Source organism: Gossypium arboreum, chromosome 10 (assembly GCF_025698485.1).
Source record: "Gossypium arboreum isolate Shixiya-1 chromosome 10, ASM2569848v2, whole genome shotgun sequence".
Classification (NCBI taxonomy): Eukaryota; Viridiplantae; Streptophyta; class Magnoliopsida; order Malvales; family Malvaceae; genus Gossypium; species Gossypium arboreum.
The window spans coordinates 118,980,553-118,998,820 of record NC_069079.1 but is presented as its reverse complement, the minus strand read 5'-3'; the positions used below and the strand labels follow the sequence as shown (position 1 = coordinate 118,998,820).

General features: G+C 29.1%; 1 long non-coding RNA gene across 1 annotated transcript; it reads right to left on the bottom strand.

Annotated features, from left to right (window-relative positions):
• Nucleotides 1–13,840: 13,840 nt before the first annotated feature.
• Nucleotides 13,841–17,009, bottom strand: LOC108488999 (uncharacterized). Its single transcript, XR_001871864.2, has 3 exons — nucleotides 16,898–17,009; nucleotides 15,038–15,110; nucleotides 13,841–14,037 (listed from the first exon to the last, which is right to left on the bottom strand). It is a non-coding gene; the product is annotated as an uncharacterized LOC108488999 (long non-coding RNA).
• Between the last annotated feature and the right edge of the window lie 1,259 nt (nucleotides 17,010–18,268).

Below are 18,268 nucleotides of genomic sequence, written 5' to 3'. Positions count from 1 at the left end.
TATTGAAAAGTGCAAAGATCGAATTTAACTAAAAATAAAAAATTAAATTAATAAAAAATATAAACGTTATTAATATTATTGGTCTAAAGGTAAACATGTCAGAGGTATTGTTAATATATAAATTTTATATATTAATAATTAATTACACAATGACATTTAATTAGAAACTTGACATCTTATTAAAATTTAAAAAATAAATTAAATTCTAATTTTTCTATTTTGTGAATATATAAAATTTATATTACAGCATATTAAATATAAAGAAATAGAAGAAACTAAATTATAGCATGAACAGAATTTTGTAAAAATTATATTTATAAAACAATTGAATATAAATAACACTTTAGTTGAAATGATAAAATTAAGTTTTATAATTTAATATAAAAGATAAAACACTCCATAATAATATTTTTGCATTTTAAAAGGAAATTTTAATATTTTCTTAATTGAATTGACAAACCAACTTAGTCAAGAATTTAAATAACAAACCTTTGATGTGGATGAAAAAATATACGGAAAAAGTAATAAACTCCTCTAGTTTAGTGCAAAATACAATTATTTCTATGGTTTAAAGAATACTCACTTACTCCAATGTTTGAAGAATAATTTTAGAGATTATGGTATTATAAATTCAAATACAATATTTTTAAAAAATTGTATAAAAATAAAAAATCCTTAATATATGTTATTTTATAAAAAGAATAAATATTTTATTACATTAATTTAATCAACAAGTTAATACAAATTTAACTAACCAATTAATTAGATAATAATATAGATATAATCATATCGTGGGATGCCAAAATGGAAATGACAAAATAGAAATGACACGTGGACCCCAACACTGACGTGTCCATCGCATGTAGAATTTGACATCATTGAGATATTCTATAAGTTAATCTGTAACATGGTCTGTATTTTGATTGTTATTTATGAATTTTATTTAAGTTTTTTTTCGGATAAATTTAAAATTATACATTAATTTTAATTTAAAATATAATTATTTATATGAATTTTAATTTAGTGTAACTACACACGTGAAATTCTAATTATGGTTCAAATATATACTTGAAAGCTGTAGTTTTGATTTAATCATATATATTTAAATAAATAAATACATTGATTTATTTTTATATTGGATAAATATAATTATTTATTATTACAATTTATAAACATAAAAGGATGTTATATCAATCATTGTGTTAATAATTTACAAGAATTGGATTAAATTAAAATTTCATGTATAAAATTACACAAAATCAAAATTCATGTATACAATCACACATTAAATTATAATTCATGTATATTTTAATTTCAGAAATACTTTATAAGTACTTGGTTTAGTCCGTTCTTTTTCTTGAATGGAAGAGTAATAAAGAATTCAGAATTTTTCCAAAAAGGATTTGAATAGTTGAGCAAAAATTCAGCCAAGTCAAGATGGAAAGGATAAGACTTCATAATAACTCGATTCAAGAAGATAAGTATGTAGATGAGGATACGTGTAAAGATGACTACAGTGAAAGTTCTATGGACAGTGCACAACTTCCTCATTCCAATGCCAACAGTTAAAGTACTTTGAAAAATCTTTACTTTTGTTTTATTGATTTTTCTTTAGTCACGAATATGTACTATTAAGAAACTTTACTTTTTGTTTTCAAGATATGAGGGTACTGTAACAATGATGTATTATTAGGTTGTACTGTAACTATGTTTGTCTTTCTATCTCCTCTATCTATAAAAGGAGATATATTTCACCTTGGAAGATCATCAAGTTTTCTATCTAATAAAATATCAATGTGTTTGTCTATCTATGGCTTTCTAAATTCTCTTGCTTTCTCTCTAGATTTCCTTTTAGATAAGGCTGAGCTTATGGGTTAACTGAGTTTTAACAAAGTATACTCTGTGCTTGCCATACTTATGGATCCTGCACATCAGAAATATAAAACTCTGATAAAAAATGTCAATATTATTGAGGATTAAAAAAATTTCTTGAATTAAGAGTTTGTAACTAAAAGGCAATGCCTGTTTGAATAACCGAAAGGAATAATCTGTTTTTTTGGCATAGCATACTTACTATAAATTATTAATTCTTGAATCCCATCCTACATCCTCATCCGTAATTATTATATATATTTATAAATTAATAGATGATTCAAACCAAACTGCATGAAGGTAACATCTACTAATGCGACAATTATTTTATATAATATTTGCGAAGGTACATTCACAATATTTATCTACATTTGCTTAAAAGATGAAAAAGTGATTTCAGAGATTTCTTTTTTGTTTATTATTTGGATGCAATTAAGTTTAATTTAAATTTAAGATTTGTTTGGTTCATAATTAAGTTCCATTAATTATTTTTTTCTTCATGTAGAAAGCCTATGCCATCAACTTTTATTCAAGTGGCAAGGCAGCTAGATGACTTATTCAAACCGTGATGTTTGTCATTAGTTAGGACCTATTTGGAAAAAAAAAACGATGAGGTTTCAATTGGTTCAAATAAAATAGTAGTAGCTTATCTGACATTTTTGTATTAGATAGACGGCTTATTTTATCATTATATTTTTCTTCTAATTGAAAGTTATACTTCACACTAATATTTTAATATAAATTGAAAACAAATTGATGAGAAAAGTTGTGCTTAATGAGTTGAATCCCCCTTGGTAGTGTCTACTGTAAATTGCTATTGAAGTGGTAATGTTACTTGAGTTGGTAATTTAATGAGGCAAAATATTTGGGCTAGTGAGTAGGTTGATATTTTGGAGATATTATGGTCCATTTATGAAAATCAATTTGGGACTATTGAATATTGGATTGGATTCGAGTGAATCAATTCAACCTAGTTATGAGGACATTTGATCGAGATTGTGCTACTGATTTCTAGAGATCATATCTTTGAGAGATTGTGCTTTGAATGTTTATATTATAATAGTTATTTTTAAGGAGTTGTTTATTTACTCATATTTTAGGTTAGCAAGTTGAAATTGACATATGCTTGAAGGCTTGTCTAGGTTAGGTATGTGAGCATATGGAGAACACTTGAATCTATTCATTGAGAAACTGTTTTGGGAGAGAGTGCAAACTGAATTGTCAATAGTGAGTGTTTACTAGGTAAGTTTTTAGGGGGAGAATTTGAAGATGAGTGTTCTATTATTTAGGTACCAATGTGAGATCTCTATACTTGGGAGTAATAAAATATAATTTACTTGTTGTATTGTGGATTAAATATTTAGTGAAATTACTCACTAAGTTAAGATTCACAGACGTAGGGAAATTAAATTGTATAAACAAACCTTGACGTTCTTAATGTTTTTGTCTACATAGTTTTTGTAATGTCGTGATCATTGCAACCAAATACTTCCGTTAATTATTTTAATATTTAGTTAACAATAATTATAGGTAACATCACAAATGATAGATAAAATTGTTTAAAATAATATACATTGAAGGCAAATGATAAATAAAATTTTTCAAAATAAAAATTAATTTACGAGAACATAGCTTAAACTAGTTAATGAAACATGAAATTAAATGGAGTTGAAATTTTCTCTTAGCTGCCTACAAGAAATACAATTAGCGTGGCAAAAGGAATTAAGGAATATTATATTAAGACTTCAATACAAAGAAAATAGTTAATACCAACTACAATTAAATTAAGCCGCAAGTTTTGCCTGTGATATCAGCATATATAACATAATTTTATTTATTTATTATTTAATGATAATTTTGTGAGCAAATTGGTTCATAGTAGTTGATAGAAAAGCTAAAAACGTGGAAACATGAGCTCCCACGAGGAGAGATGTCATAATGTGTGGTGCTTTATCACCCACTATCTTGTCTTTTCTTAAGTTCATTTATGTATACTAAGGGAAACTATTTTTATACTATTAGTTTATTTTACCGTTTATATATAGATTTCGTGGATGCTATTTTTAATAATATTATTTTTAAAATTTAAATTAAAATTTTCATTTAAAAATATAATGTATATTACTATTATAATCAACTACTTATTGGTATTTAAAAATATTATAGTTTTAAAATTTTATAAATAAAATAAAAATTGACAAATATACTATAAAAATATATTAAAATATTAAAAAATAAATATTAAAAACATAATTCAACTCTTTTTTTAAATACTTATAAAATAAAAATAAATAAATTACCAATGTAACATATTCTGACCCCAATCTAAATCATAAGCATGGACCACTATCCACTAGACATGGTACTTTTCTTGCAAGATCATATCCTTTTTCCCATGCATGCTTTTTCCAATACGACAAAACCTATACTTCTGGAACTAGATTAACTTTATGTGGATATTAATTAGAAGAGATAATAACTGCATCACCATCTATTTCATAATTACATAGCAACTTTGATTTAGTGTCAGTTTTTCGTTATTTTTGAAAAGTACTTTTGAAAAGTGTTGTAGAAAAGTATTTTTGAGAAGTACTTTTGAGAAGTGCTTTAGAAAAATTTAAGTGTTTGATATTGTTGTCAAAAAGTACTTTTGAAAAGTAAAATGTCTATTTTAGACATGATATTATAAAGTAACAAATATGTATTTAAATAATGTTCAAATTAGTTAATATTATGATATTTTAGTAAAATATAAAAAATAATTTATTATAACTTATTGTTAATATTTTAATATATAATATTAATTTTAAATATTTCTAAGTAATTAATATTAATTATTTACTAAATTTAATTAGAATATATAAACTATATTTAAATATTTAAATATAATAATTAAATATTTGTAATTAGATATTGACACAATTGTATTATTTTAAAAATATTTTTATTTTTAATTAATGCTTTTAACACATTTGTAAAACTCATATTAAATAACTAAGAAAGAGAACACAAAATAATAGCATCAAACACATTTTAAGTCAAAAGTAAGGTTAAAAGGTAAAATAACAGTAAAAGTGCTTTTTGGTGAAAAAGCTAAAATTCTTGCTTTTTCATCTCTAAAAAAGCTCATCCCAAAAGTTAAAAAAGTTGCCCAAATTATATGTGTTCTTCATTGCTTTTAAAAGAAAAGCACTTTTTTTAGAAAAAGTTCATCCCAAAAGCAATGGAGAACACACTCTTAATGTTATTGTTAGGTGAAATTTTAATTTTAATTATTTATTTTTAATATCATTTTCAATGTAAAATCATTTCGTTACTTATTACATATAAAATATTATATCTATTATAAAAATAATTTTTTTAAAAATGTAGAATTATATCAAAATTAAATTTTAAAATATAAAATTCCATCATCCTATTTAAAATAAGTTTCAAATGATTTTAAGTGTAACACCCCACATTCCATAACACCTCAAACCCAGTCTAGACATTATAGTCGAATCTGAAGAAGTCACATCAATTTGTTGAAAAACTGATTCCAATAAGTGTTTAGAAAACACGAATATGGCAATCATTCATTAAAAGCTATTTGGTTCGTTTACAGAAAACACTTAAACATTACTTAATTTTCAGCGAAATCTCTTTTCAGAGTTTTAGTTTGAAAATTGAAATCTGTTTGATTGACGTGAATGGTTTTGTAGTTTCACGTTTGAAAATATCAAATACCGACAAATTAAACAAAACCCCAAAACAAGTTCAAAAACATATTACAGACCCAAAAATCCAAAACAATTAATTACGAAAATCACCATATTATAATTAAGTGCAAAAATAATCCAAGCTCCCACACGCCATTCGGACGTCAGAAGATTACTTGAAAAGTTAGAGATAAAATAGAGGGGTGAGCTATAAAGCTTAGTGTGTACTAAACTTAAACAGAGATCATACAAATCACAATATATTAATCAGAGAATCGCATAAAATTTTATAACGATCACATAAATAGAACAGAGAATGTATGATTATGCTAATGCAGTATTTTTCAGAAAAAAATAATGCTGATTTTTCAGAAACTTCTTACCCAACTCCACTACACACCAAAATAGAGTTCCCCAAAACTCGTCCAACTAAATCACACCAACAAATAATTGTGGACATTGCCACCAGAGGTGTAGTTAAAACTATCAGATCAGATATATGTGGCCAAGCCACTATGTTGCAGCCAAGTTGCCAAAACAGATGTATGTGGTAGAGCCACCATAATTACAGACAAGCTGCCAGATAAAATTGTGGATAAATCACAAGATAATACAGATAATTAAACTGTTGGAAACTTCCTCCTTTCACATCATCCCAAACCCCACGCAATGTGTCATGGCATGCATATACAGAATCAAAATGATAAGCATGTAGGACATGTGTCGTACAATAATAGAAACAGAAGGCATAGGAGTCCACGCTTTACAGAACAAGTTTTTTAAACCTTAATGGACCATATCAGTTTTGCCTTGAAGTCACATGCATGGTTATAAAACAGAATCAGTATTAAACAAATCAACATATTCGAATATGACCTGTTCTCATCCAACATAGTAATACAGAAATGTACCATCAAAATTAACAAAACACTGGTCATACTGAATAAATCACATACCTTAAACACATCCCGCACAAAAGCACATTACGCTAAATGATCATACTTACTTAACTGACATCATGTGAGACATACGTAAAGATAACAGTTTATACACCAACGGATTATCAGATATCGAGTTTTATAGCTTAATGCAGATCATACGAACCCTACGGAAGGCTTACGTTTGATCCAAACGACATTTATAGCCCTAGGGAAAATTTTAGAATTTTAGCCCACACACTCGTGTGGCCTCACATGGCTTACATGTCTGTCCCATGTGGCCCACATGGCCTGGCACACGGTTGTGTCGCTCAAGTCAATGTCTAACACATCTGGCACACAGCCGTGTGACTCAAGTCAAAAGGTTACATGATTTAGCCCACGGCCTGGCATACGTTCGTGTGACTTAAGTCAATGAAATATACTGGTTGTGCATACACATGGCCTACCACACCACCTGGCACATGACCGTGTGGCATTGACAGCCCCAATTCCAGCTTCTGTCGTTCGTTGATTTCTCGAGTTTTCGTTACACACTTGGTATGATTTTGACGTAGAAGCAACAATAACTATTCTAAAACCTAAAATGACATTAAAATGACCAATTAGACTATTTAACCAAACCAATTTGCTAAAACTAGCAACCAAGATCGAATTTACGTTAAAGAACTTTTGACACAAAAACCCCAAATTGAAACTTAAGCTTACCTTCAAGAAACCGCAACACACTAACTCAATTCACTAGAGGATCGTCGAAGGTGAGTCGTTCCTCACCTAATAGGAAAGCCAATAATCAAAACCACTTAACACTTAACCCAAAAAAGGGTATTTTATAGAACCAAAAACGAACCTAACACCTTAACTACAAAAAAAAATCACTTACCCGCTAGGAGTGCTCGTCAACTAAGCAGAGAAAAGGAGTCAACAAACAGATACACAAGTAAATCACAAAACCAAAAGAAAAGAGAAGATCAATTTGAGACGAATGAGAGCAAAAAAAAGAGATAGAACAGAAAAGACGAGAAACAAATTGGGAAAACGTGGGAGTTTTGGGGAATAAATAAAAATATAATTTAATTAAAAATAAAACCAATTTACACAAACATCACAAAAATATTCCTTTATCGCTTTCACAGAGACATGAACACAAGACTAAAAAATTAAGTTGAAGCCTTACTACTGAACCAATAGGCTTATTCTTAACAATAGTTGATTGAAAATATTATTTATACCAAGTGATCAAGGATAGTGGTGACGACAAAAATAACAAAAATTCAAAAAAGGTATTTAAACATAGGATCTCTCACACACAAACACAACACCTAACCACTTAACCAGATCACTTCACTTTACAAACTTTTCAAAATCTTAACTCAAAATTAAGGTGTAACCACTCGTGTTTTTACTAACCTAATTTATTTTAACCCGATTTTTGAGATGTTACACGATCAGCTTAGACGTTATGGCTAAATCTTGAGGAATTACGCTTCCTGGTTGAAACCCAAATTAAAATCTAACCTATTACGCGTTTTTAGAAAATCTCATGTTTGAAAATACTTATTTTATAGTAAGATCACTTAATCACTTATTTAGTATGGCAGTGGAAAACTTTTAGATATGTTTAATTTTAAAAATTGAATTCTAATTTGATAAATCATACGATATTGTAGTTTTACGTTAAAAATACCACTACAGGAAAATAGGGTTTTAGCGGCGTTTTTAGCGGCGTTTTATCAAAAAACGCCACAAAAATTGTAAAACACAGATCAATAGCGGCGTTTTTGGTAAAACGCCACTAAAAACAGAGCAATAGCGGCACTTTTTGTTAAAACGCCGCTAAAAACAGAGCAATAGCGGCGCTTTTGGTCAAACGCCGCCAAAAGTCGGAGCAATAGCTGCGCTTCCGGTAAAACGCCGCTAAAATTCGGAGCAATAGCGGCGCTTTCGGTAAAACGCCGCTAAAAGTCGGAGCAATAGCGGCGCTTTTGATAAAACGCCGCTAAAAGTCATATAACCCCTAAAACCCTAAACCCCCTAAAAATCATGAACCCTAATCTATAACCCCTAAACCTTAAAAACATTAAACCCTAAATTATAACTTCTAAAACACTAAACCCTAAAAAACATCACATGGATGTTGATGTGTATATACATATATATTAATGTAAAAGCTTATGTTCATATAATAAATTATGGAAGCAATACTTAATATTGATTAAATTTATTTTTGGTTTACGGTTTAATATTTAAGGTTTAAGGTCTATGGTTTAGGGTTTTATGGTTTAAGGTTTAATGGCCATGGGTATATAGTATGTTAATCTCAATTGAATCATATTCAATAATTAAATCCTAAACCCTATAATTAATTATTGTTATCGATAATTAATAGATATCTTGATTTTGATAAAAAATATTTTTTATATATTAATAAGGTGTTATATTGTTTAATGGATTGAAGGGATATTTTGTGAAAAATGTTTTAAATGATAAGTTTACCTTTAAATTTTATTAATAGTTTTTGTTTATACTATTTTAATATTTATCTATCTTGATTAATTAAAATATATATTTATTTATCTGACGAAAATTCTCTGCACTCATTTGTGTCTCCACGTTTCTTAATTGTAACTCATTTTCTTTTTAAAATATATATTTATGTCTCCACGTTTTTCATTTTCTTTTACACAATTATTGATATAACATCATTTTATATTTATATATTGCATGGATACATAAAATTTATATTTATTCAATATAAAAATATATTGATGTATTTATTTTTTAAATGTGTATGATTAAATCAAAATTAAAGTTTTAACTATACATTTAAACCACAATTAGAATTTCACGTCTACAATTACACATTAAATCGAAATAAAAATAAACTCAAAAATAAAAATTTAAAATTTAAAATTTAAAATAAAAATTAAAAACTTAAAAACTTAAAATTAATATTTTAGTCCATATTTCAATTAAAAAGTTCAATATTCAAAATTAAAAAAATCCAAAAAGAAAAAATAAAAAAATATGTTAAAAAATTTTAAAATTAATATAATGGCGTTTTAGCAAAACGCATAAAATTTGATAAGCCAGGCATTTGAGAATCAAGTTGTTGCACTAGAGAAAAGCCATTGGGAACGATCTTTAAGCGGATTTTTAAAGTCCATTTTGAAACAATATAGAAGCCACGTGCTTCGACGCATGACACCAATCCATTAAACCCTGTGTTTTCGCTTATATCCTTAAACTAAAAGATTACCCGAACCCCATTTCACTCACTTTCCTCAAAAAGCCTTAAGAACACAATGTACGTGCTTCTCAAATCCTTCCTTATCCTCTCCTTTCGCTTGAGCTCTCCTGTTTTCCTTCCATTCTAACTCCAAAATCGCTTCCAAGGAACCGTCGAACCCGAACCCTTTCCTCTGCTTTCGCTTCCACTTTTCAATCTCCTCCTCCTTCCGTTTCCTTGAAACTCCCACCCCATACCCCTCTCGACTCTCTCCGTTGGGTCTCTTGTACCGCTTATTGTGGTGATTTGTCTAATCAAGATGTGGGTTTTCGGGTCCGTCTTTGCGGCTAGGTCGCTCTCCACCGGGTCCATGGCGGCCTTACCTTTTTTAATCTCAGAGACCACACCGGCATTGTCCAGGTATTTACTTATTTTCAACTTTTTTCTATAAATGAAATTGTGAATTTTCATCCCCGATTCAACCAAAATCTGAGACCGAACCAAGACATCCGGGTTCGACTACTCCCCTTTGAACAACTCTTCCGATTCTGTCGGTTTTCCTATATGGCCGTGATTCTGAACATTGGCTTATCATTTTGGAATCCCTAGAACGCCCAAAACCTTTGAAAGAAGAAATGATCGATACCTATGTTAAAACCCTCGCTTCTGTTTTCGGCAGGTTTTTAAATTATAATTATTCCTTCAGATTTCATTAAATTTTGGGTTTTATTTTTCTTTTTTATTTGTTCTGATCTTGTAATGAAGAGGAAGCGAAAAAGAGAATATACTCTGTTTGTACAACGAGGTATACTGGGTTTCGTGCTATTTTTTCTAAAGATTTGGTCGAAGAACTTAGAGGTAATTTCATTTCTCATTTACTAGGGTTTAGGGTTTACATGGTTTTCTCTTTTTCTAGTGTAATTGGAAGAAGAAATGGGTTTTCTGAAACAATGGGTTTTCAGAAAGAAAAAATAATAAACATTGGTACCTTGTATGTGTCCCTGAATTTTATTGAAGGAAATATTTTTGCTTTCTCAGTTTGATCTTTTGGTAAAAGTAAGACCTTCATTCTTTTGCATTTGCATTTTGCAGGAAACTATAAAAGTAATGGTTTTCTCAAAGTTTCATGCAATGGGGGCTTGAATCAAATGCGTCTTGCTGATGCGTGTCTTTCCTCTAGCTCATCTTTTCCTTGTTCTTCTATTCAACATTATGTTATTAATTTAAGCTGATTAAGCCTTTTTAGATCTGTGACATGGTAATCGTTGCTCGACTTTTAAATCTCACTTTGGTTGTTCCAAAACTTGATAAGACATCATTATGGGCGGACCCTAGGTAATTTTATAATTCTGGAAAGGTTGTTTAGTTCTTTCTCAGCTGCTGTAAATTGTCTTTGACTCACGATCTGTTTGGCAGTGATTTAGGTGACATTTTTGATGTGAGCCATTTCATTGATTCTCTAATGGATGAAGTTCGGATTATCAAAAGGCTACCAAAGAAGTTTAATAGGAAATATGGGTTTCAAGCTTTTCAGATGTCTCCTGTTAGCTGGTCAAATGAAAAGTACTACTTAGAACAGGTTTGGTTGCTCGTTATTAATTACTATTTTTAGCTTAAAAATATTCATGTCAAAACACTCAAATTATCATAGCAAAAAGTGGTGTACTATCTGTTTAGGAGACACAAAATAGTGATTAGTGAACCCCAGCATTCACACATCCTACAAATAAGATAGAAAATCTGTGTGCTGCGACTTAGATATGAGAACTTCTCTAAAGTATAATGTCGACAGGGAATAAAAATAACGATATGATGCCTTCACATTGGTAGGCAAATAACCAAAGTCGACCATGGTGTACCCTTGCCTTGTTTTTATGAGTTGCATCAAATGTTTGCACTAGTGATGATAAGATATTAATCTGCACTTTTAAATCTATGAAGTATCTTGTGATCTTAATATTATCGGTTTCAAGAATCGGGACGTAATGAAATGTAACTAGGTAGTTACCCTTTTCTTTCGGTATGCATACCCTTGGTGGAGAGAAAGAGATAATGTCGAAGAGAGGAGACAACAAGGGTTGTGTCCTCGACACCGAGAAGCGACGCTAGTTTTGCAAGCATTAGGTTTCGATAAGGAAACTTCATTTACATAGCTTCGGTGGAGATTTGTGGCGTTGAACGGAGATTGGCATCGCTAAGAGCTGCATTTCCACACATTGTGAGATTTTGACCACAGTAAATATTTTGCTCTGGGCATTTGTAAGGTTGTTTAAAGCCTGGTGAGAGCACTGGGTTTCTATATTGACAACTTTTTCGGATATCTTGATGATAATATCTTATATTTTACATGGTTATGATTTAAGTCCTTATTTCATTGATATCTTTATATTTAACTTAATTTTATTATTTATTTTAGTTTTGATTCTAAATTTTATTTTTATTTTAATATTTTTAGTTAAAATTTAATAGAAAATTTTATATTTATATCATGGATATTATTCTTCTCAATATTTTGATAATGAATTTTAAATTTTTATATTTTTCATGACTTTTATAATATTTTATTTTTTAAAATTTCATTACCTTTAGTGGCGTTGTGGGAAAAGCGCGCTAAAGGTCATGACCTTTAGCGGCGTTTTTTAAATAAACGCCACAAACTTTAATGGCGCCGTCTATAGCGGCGTTTTTTATGACTCTATGAAGTATCTTGTGATCTTAATATTATCGGTTTCAAGAATCGGGGACTAATGATACGAAATGTAACTAGGTAGTTACCCTTTTCTTTCGGTATGCATACCCTTGGTGGAGAGAAAGAGATAATGTCGAAGAGAGAGACAACAAGGGTTGAGTCCTCGACACCGAAGAAGCGGACGCTAGTTTTGCAAGCATTAGGTTTCGATAAGGAAACTTAGATTTACATAGCTTCGGTGAGATTTGTGGCGATGAACGGAGATTGGCATCGCTAAGAGCTGCATTTCCACACATTGTGAGATTTTGACCCTGTAAATGTTTTGCTCTGGGCATTTGTAAGGTTGTTTAAAGCCTGGTGAGAGCACTGGGTTTCTATATTGACAACTTTTTCGGATATCTTGATGATAATATCTTATATTTTACATAGTTATGATTTAAGTCCTTATTTCATTGATATCTTTATATTTAATTTAATTTTATTATTTATTTTAGTTTTGATTCTAAATTTTTATTTTTATTTTAATATTTTAGTTAAAATTTAATAGAAAATTTTTATATTTATATCATGGATATTATTCTTCTCAATATTTTGATAATGAATTTTAAATTTTTTATATTTTTCATGACTTTTATAATATTTTATTTTTTTTAAAATTTCATTACCTTTAGTGGCGTTTGTGGGAAAAGCGCCGCTAAAGGTCATGACCTGTAGCGGCATTTGTGGGAAAAGCGCCGCTAAAGGTCATGACCTTTAGCGGCGTTTTTTTAAATAAATGCCACAAACTTTTGTGGCGCCGTCTATAGCAGCGTTTTTTGCGGCGCTTGTAAAAATGCCGCTAAAAGTCAATTTTACTGTAGTGTACCCAAAATTAGGAAAAATGAACAAAAACCATAAAGCAAAAATTTTATAAATTTTTCCCCATTCAAAGCTAGGCTAGAAGTTTAGAAAAAAAATGGGTTCCACATCTTTATCCAAGACAATTGGCCCCATTCATGACCTATCTTCAAATGGATCGACACTGTAACACCTCAAACCCGTATTCGTCGCCAGAGTTAGGTTACAAAATATTACCAACCAATCAAAGCATTTAACAACCAATTCATAAGTAATCACAGGCATATTCTAATTTCATCATTAAAATGTGAATTGTCCCTAAATCGAGCTTTAAAGTTCCCTTGAAAACATTTTGGGACCAATAAAAATCATTTGAAAAGTTAAAGAAGAATTTGCAAACCTTTTTTTTTAACTACAAGGTTCACACGACCGTGTGTTAGCCGTGTGTCTCACACAGTCAAGTCACACACCCGTGTGTCTGGTCGTGTGGATCTAAAATGTGTCAAAATCACTCAATTTAGCCTAACATAAAGCTACTTAAGACACTAAGCTTTAAGTTTCATACACACATCAAGCCTTTGGTCAGAACGCATACTAACATTTAGCTTCAAACATAAACATATACTTATAACTCAATTTACATCACATTCATAAAACAACTAACAACCAAAGACATCCTAGGTATATGCCATTACAAAATTAAACATCACCATACTTGAGATCGGGATTGTTGTCGTTGGATGCTGAGTTGACGATCAAAAGAAAGTACCTAACCTGCGCAAGGAAAACAAAATCGCAAGCTAAGTAAAACTCAGTGATATTTCTATAATCCAAATATTTTAAGACATGATATGATACATGAATGCTCAAATTGAATTATATCATCATACTACTATCTAAACATACAATTACAAGATATCACCATTTTAATTTCGTGCCTTTCAACATTTTATTTCATATTGTATTCAATTTTCACAAGTATTCACCTTTACTTGGTTTGAACATATATCTCAATTCACATCACTTGCTATATGAATAGCTTTGCATAGATCAATCAACAATTTACTTATATTATGGTACAAACCAATCTACATTAAGCATCTTCACTTATTTGAAAAAACACAAGTATATCTAAAACATTTGAATTAATTTCACAACTTTAATAATCTAACTCAAGAACATATCATATCTTCAAATGAATAAATGTAAATACATAAGTAAATATAATCATCTTTAGCAATACCTATAACCATCATTCTTAGATGATTCATATCACCTTGCTGTATAGTCCATTTGGTACATGACACCTGGTGCCTAGCGAATAATTCGCAAAAGAGTTTGTGCCCAGTGCTAGCTAGTTGAATAAACCGACAAATGTGTGCCCAACACTAGTCAAATAAACTGATGAAAGTTGCGCCCAGCGCTAGTCAGATATACCGATGAATAATTTAGTGAGCCAGCTCTAGTTGGATAAACCAACGATATTTGCGCCCAGCGCTAGTCGAACGAATTGGCGATGTCAATTATTCATTTGCAAGTCCAAAATTTTTACTTTTCATAACTCAATATCAAATTTCATAAATTAATAACACTTCCACTCCAATTATCTACTAATCATACATTAATTTATACCATAATGTCACATTCCATAAACCTCCATTCAATTTAATTAACAATTACATTAGGGATATATATATATATATTAAGGCATCAAGTAGTATTTAGATTAATTAAAACAATTTATAAAGTTCGAGTTTAGGGACTACGAACTTACCAAAATACAACGGATGTCTACTCAGTGATCTTTTCCTTCCCACAGCTGATACTCGATCTATTCTTCACTTGATCTATTTTGAACAATTTAGCTCAATTAATACCATTCTTGTTTCTACTAAAATTAATCAAATCTTATATCTTAGTGCATACTTTCATTTAACAACAATTGCCATTTACTCAACTCAACTATTAACAATAAAAATTTAATTGATCATATTTCCTTCTTATTTCAATAATTCACTAAATATACATTTAATTTATTAACAATCCCAATAATCTTAAATTTAATAAAGTCATACTTTGCTAAATTTATTTATAGCATTTAACTCATTGCTAGTTAATGCTAACCAATTTCATATCACAAAATACTTTATAAACTTAATGGACTTAGTAAATAAATCCCAAATTTTCCAGCATAAAAACAGTCCCTACATTTCACAAAATTAACAATTTAAACTATGTTATTTTGAATTTACAACATTTTAGTCCCTAGAAACTATTATCAATAAAACCACCACACAATATGACCAATTTAGTCTACAAAGTTTATACTCAAATCATCACTTCAAAGGCATTTAGTATTCAACAAAATAACCCCAAACCTTTGAATTTCTCATCCATGGTATCTTTCATAATTTCCAATCACTCTCAAAATTTCAATATGGGTAAATAACTCATAACATTATATCATCAAAAATATAATTTTCATGCAAAAATAATCAAATCTAACTTACAAACTTACACATGCATTAAACCCCCAAGGCCGAACAGCCCCTTCCCCCCTTATTCTTCCAGTTTTCGGCAGCAAAGGAAAAAAAAAAACAAAAGAATTTCATCCCCCTTATCTTCTTTTCATCTACTACATCTTTTATCTCTTATTATTATTATTATTATTATTATTATTATTATTATTATGATATTCTTTAACTTTATTTCTTTTCTAATATATTATATTTATATAATACTAATAAAATAGATAAAACCATCTACTATCATAACTCATCAAATTAATGGACTAATTGTTTAAATAGTCCCTATTCTAACCCCACTTTGAAATTTAATACTAATTACTAATTTATCACCCATTTAAGTTAATCATTGTACTTAATTAAACCCTAATAATTAAAATTATCAAACTATCCTTCTACTCATTTCTAAAATGACTTTGTAAATATTAATCTCAATTTCATATACCATTCAATTCAATACATTTAGCTACTTATTTACACTTTTACACATTTGCCCCAAAACATTTACATCCTATACAATTTAATCCATCATATCAACCAAGTTAATTCCACAATTAACACATAACCCACTTTGCCAAATATTTAACCCTTAATATATAGCCTATATATATATATATATATATCTTATATATATATATATATATATATATATATATATATATATATCTTTAATTTATAATAAAATTCTTCTCATTTATAATTTACTCAATTAAATCCCTAATTTTTAAATGTAGTAAAATTTTACTCTATAAAATAACACAAATTCAACATCAAGCACCCAAACAAAACTCTTTCAAATAAAATACTTCAAAATATCTCAATGACAGTTTTTTACATTGATAATTTAACATAAATAAACAATTTAACCCATCATATTTTCAAAATTTTCCATAATATTTCTCCATGTACAATTTCATGAATTGACTTTACAAATCATCTCACTTCACTTCCAATTCTAAAATATACCAAAATAATATTAAGAACTTAGATTTTCTACCATAGTAATTTCTATTAACTACAATCATTCCACAAATTTCAACATGGGTATGCTAGTTCATGATCTAAGGTTCCAAAAATATAAATTATAAGCAAAAAGGATCAAAACATACCAACTAATTTGAGCTTCAAACTAAAACAACAATGGCCGAATATGTTTTCTTCTTTCCCCCAAATCGACATGCACAGAAAATGAAGCTTAAAACTCATTCCCTCTCTCCACTAAGCTATTTGTTTCTTTTTATTTTTTTATAAATAAAATAATAAATATTATATAACTACCATGCTATTCATGATGATGCTCATACACTTCCACTATCATTATTTATCAAATTGGTCTATTTATTTAATGAGTCTTCAACATAAATTCACCTTATAATTTAGTATTAATTCTTACTTTTATCACTTATTTGATTTAGTCCCTTTATTTTAATTAAACACTCTTTCTTCAAAATTACATAACCAAAAATTTAATTCACTTCTAATATAATTCTGAAAATATTTTTATTAAATATTTACGAGTCCGATTTAGGGAAACGATACCTCAATTTTCAAAACCATCGACTTTAGAACTAATACACTTGTATCTTGTCAAACATCCCAATAATTAAAATTATTAGACCAACTTCAATATAATACTGTAATATCATCGCAAATATTAATAAATAATATTCACTAATCCTATCATAGGAAACAGTATTCCAAAACCATTGTTTTCGACTTCATTGATTTTCGGGTCATTACAGGCATATTGGGGATTTAGAAGAACTTATTCTTGTTTGCACATGCAAGGATTTGAACACAAGAACAAAAGATAAGCTAAAGTTTTACCAATGAACCAATAGGCTCATTCTTGTTATCAGTTGAGCACAAATAATATCTAACTCTAATATCCAAAGTCAAGGGTTGGGCAAAAATTAACAAAATTTCAAGGGAATGGATTTGAGCCTCTCACACATAAACACAACACTTAACCACTGAACTAGATCAATTCACTTAACAAAATTTTCACAATCTTAATTTAAAAACAGGACGTGACCACTTTTGGTTTCACTAACTCAATTTCTACTAACCTAGTTTCTGGCATGTGACATGATAGTTGTACATTAAAGCCTCCATCCATGTAACGCCCCAAAATTCTTTAATTTCTGGGTTTATAGTTGTGTCAAGTAATTGATCTAGTTTGGTGGTTAAGAGTTTTGTTTATGTGTTTGGGGTATTGTGTCTAAGGCCTTCCTTTGAATTTTTATTTCTTCATTTTTGCTTGTTCATATGTAAGTTATATTTACTCTTATTAATTTATTAGCAAGAATGAATTTACTGATTTAGTGATAGGGCCTCAACTTACTTGTAAAAGTAATTTTGTTTGAATAAATAAAATTAACAAAGGAAGTTTTACAACTTTTATTTGATTAAACCTTAGAAAGTAAAAGAAATGATTGATTATAATAATTTTTCCTAATTTTTTCCTTCTTCACACCATA